Genomic DNA, 4,025 nt, shown 5'->3' on the forward strand with positions numbered 1-4,025 from the left:
ACCTGCAACATGATATCTTCCACGAAGGTCAACATGGATCATTCAATGGTTTTTCCCCCAAGCCCTTTAGAAATATTGTAGCAATCAATGTTTCAAGCATGGGAGGCGAGCCCAAATCAACGCTCATCAAGCGTTTGGGTAGATAGGTCTAGAGAATATGGAACCCCATTAGATCCTTGGTCGAAAGTACATGGGACAGACGAAGGAATCTTGCAATCAATGATGATTGAGGGGGCACCATGGAATGATCACCACCATCGTTCCCTTCTTCCGGAATATGAAGAAGATACTCAAGGTGACCTTTATCACCCTTCAGTAGTTGAATTCCTAACAAATACTGTAAATATGGTGGATTCCGAGCGAAACCTATCCAATATTGAAGAGACTAGAGCCATAAATATCTCGACTAAAACAGATGTTGTAGAGAATATTCACGTCGGTAAAGGTTGTTCCCCTTCAGAACTGGAAATATATAACGCTCTTTTTCGCGAATTTAGAGATGTCTTTGCTTGGTCATATGATGAAATGCCAGGCATTGACTCGAGTATCGTTGAACATGAAATTAAAATGTATCCTGATGTCAAACCAGTAAGGCAACGACTTCAGCAAGTGCACCCGAAGAAAGCCGCTGCCATTAAGGCGGAAGTTGAAAAACTCCTCCATGCTGGATTCATCTACCCGGTTCCTCTAACCGATTGGGTATCGAATATTGTCCCTGTTATGAAAAAACAAGGGACGATTAGAGTGTGTGTCGATTATAGGGATGTAAACCAAGCTTGTCCTAAGGACAACTACCCTACACCCTTCATCGACCAAATAATTGATGAATGCGCCGGATGTGAAATCTTTTCATTTATGGATGGACTTTCCGGGTATAATCAAATAAATATCCGCCCATAGGACCAGTCAAAGACTGCATTTATTTGTCCGTGGGGCACATTCGCTTATCGAAAATTACCCTTTGGTTTAAAGAACGCAGGGGCGACGTTTCAGAGGGCAATGAATTATGCCTTCCATGACATCAAGAACATCGTTCAACCTTATCTCGACGATCTTCCGGCTCATTCGCGAAAGCGGACTGATCATTCGCAGCATTTAAGAGCGATATTTCTACGTTGCCGACACTACAAGATAAGACTCAATCCGCACAAATGTGTGTTTTGCGTCGGTTCTGGTCGTTTACTTGGCTTTGTAGTCTCTAAAAATGGGATTCGTCTCGACCCCTGTAAGGTTTAGGCAATCATCAATTTGCCTCCACCTTCAAATTTGCTTCAGATTCAGAAACTCCAAGGGAAAGCGAACTTTTTGAGGAGGTTCATTCCGAATTACGCAGAACTTGCTAAGGGTTATACTCGTCTTTTGAAAAAGGATGTACCTTTTGTCTGGGACCAGGTGGCGCAAGCTTCCTTTGATGCTCTGAAAGATTGTCTAGTAAAAGCATCATTAATGTATGCCCCGGACTATCAAAGAGATTTTAACCTGTATCTGGCTGCAGCAGATACGACCATTGCAATGGTTTTAGTTCAAGAAGTCGATGGAATTGAACATCCTCTCTATTATTTAAGTAAAAACTTAAATGATACAGAAAGTAAATATTCCTATGTAGAAAAACTAGCGCTTGCAGCTGTTCAAGCGATTCAAAGGTTTTGACATTATGTCCTCTTTCGGAAAACTACCATCTTGTCAGATTGCAACCCCATGACTTATATACTGTCGCGATAGTTGCTGGGTGGCAAATATTCAAAATGGATAGCGATCCTTCAAGAGTTTGATCTGGAATTTATAAAATCCAAATCAAAGAAGGCCCTAGTTTTCGCAGAATTATTGTGCGATCTCCCATCATCGTCCAACGATGAAACATCGGAAGAGTCAATCGTGGACGAAAGTTTGTTTCTGATATCTGTAAGCGATGAGTGGTATGGAGATATCATAGTTTATCTCCAAACCCAAAAGTTCAGGCCTAACACCTCTCGCTCCGAACAAAAATGTATACGATACCAAGCAAAAGACTACATGATCGTCGGTGATACACTTTACCGTCGTGGTGTCAATACAGTTCTGAGGAGGTGCCTTACCCATGAGGAGGCCGAAAAAGCCCTGAATGATTGTCATTCAGGTGCGTGTGGGGGGCATCAGTCTGGATATGCAACAGCACAAAGAATCTTACGAGCAGGATACTTCTGGCCAACCATGTTCAAAGATTGCATAACCGCAGTCAGAAGTTGCCATGCTTGTCAAATCTTTGATAGCAAAACCAGACGACCACCCGCACCTTTACAGCCGATAGTTGCTGTTGGGCCCTTCGCCAAGTGGGGCATCGATTTCATGCAATGTAACCCCACCTCGACCGGGGGGCATGGGTATATTATAGTCGCTGTTGACTATTTTACCAAATGGGCCGAGGCGATGCCTACATTGGATAACACTGGTGAAACAGCTGCCCTTTTCTTTTTCAATCATGTAGTCGCCAGGTTCGGCGTACCACAGGCTATAGTTACAGATCATGGGTCACATTTTCGCAATCACATGATGGTCGAATTAGCTGCCAAGCTAGGGCTATCTCACGACAGCTCTACCCCATATTACCCGCAAGCCAACAGACAAGTTGAGGCAATCAACAAGGTCCTGAAGCGTATGTTGTAGCGGATGATTGGGGTTCATAAAAGAAGGTGGCACCTAATCCTGTACTCAGCCTTGTGGGCTTATCGAACGTCGGTAAAGAACGCAACCGGGTTCACACCTTTTCAACTGGTGTATGGCCTGGAAGCAGTCTTGCCAATCCAGTGTGAAATTTCATCACTTAAACTCGCAATCGATCTTCTCCCCGGAACTTCAGAAGAAGAGGCTCGTTTCTTGGAATTAATCCAGTTGGACGAAACCCCTCGTGACGCTGCTTTGGCTAACGAGGCCCATAAGAAACGAGTCAAGGCTCAGTTCGACAAAAATGTCAAACCCCGTGTCTTCTCAGAAGGTGATTTGGTCTTGCTTTATGACCAAGAATCCGATAAATTGGGAGCAGGTAAATTCAAGTCCTTATGGATGGCCCCTATATTGTTAAAAGGGTGTTAGCAAAAGGAGCCTACGAGTTAATGGATTACGATGGAATTCCACTGGCGCAGCCCCGCAAGACGGATTTAACCTCAAGCGTTACTATGCTTAAATAGTAACCTGCATGCTTTACTATTCCGAGGACGGTTCTTATCTCATGTCAACCTCATTAAAAAATGAAACAAGGAGTCAGAGGACGGTTCTTATCTTGTGTCAACCTCATTAAAAAATGAAACAAATCCCCTTTCTCAAAGGTAAACCTTCATTCCAACCACCGAGTTGAATACAATGAAGCTTGGGGGGCATGCACCTCGATTTGCGTTATTATGTTGGGGGCATGCAAACTTATCATCGAGCAGTTTTACTGCGGAATTTATGCTCGTTAAAAAATAGAAAAGCGAGATCTGAGCAGTTTTAACGTGGAATTCATTCTCGTTAAAAAATGAACATAAGCATTGAGCAGTGTTTTGGCGCATTCAAGCTCTTTAAAAAATGAACCCAGTACCGGTAAATAACCATTTGTGATCGTAAAATTATTAGCCATAAAAAGCCTTGGTCGTGTTTGCACCTGCCACCTCCATTCCATTTGGCCAATCGTTCACCTCCATATGATTGTTTACCTATTTTGAGGAACAGCTGCGAAGAGTGATTTCACCTAGCCATCCTTGTGACACTGTCGTGATTGGAAAATTCCAACCTGTACCTGGAATCTGCTGCTATCCCTGTTTATCACTCGTTCCTCAAAAGACGAGTCTTCTTTGAGCTCTTTTCATCTGACTCGTAAAATATGAAAAGTTTGCCGAGTTTTGGCCTTCCAGCTCGTTAAATTGACCGGAAGAGCTATCCCTCCTCTAGATTTTAATCTTTTTTGGACCGGAGGGATTATTACACAAAAAGGTCGAGCGCTTGTTTTATTCGGCTCGTTAAAGTTATCGAAAACTCATCCCTTCTGTATTGTTTTATACTTTTTCGGACTT

This window comes from Pinus tabuliformis, chromosome 2_1 (genome assembly GCF_031772625.1).
Source record: "Pinus tabuliformis cultivar Carrire ecotype Pingquan chromosome 2_1, CPIR1, whole genome shotgun sequence".
Classification (NCBI taxonomy): domain Eukaryota; kingdom Viridiplantae; phylum Streptophyta; class Pinopsida; order Pinales; family Pinaceae; genus Pinus; species Pinus tabuliformis.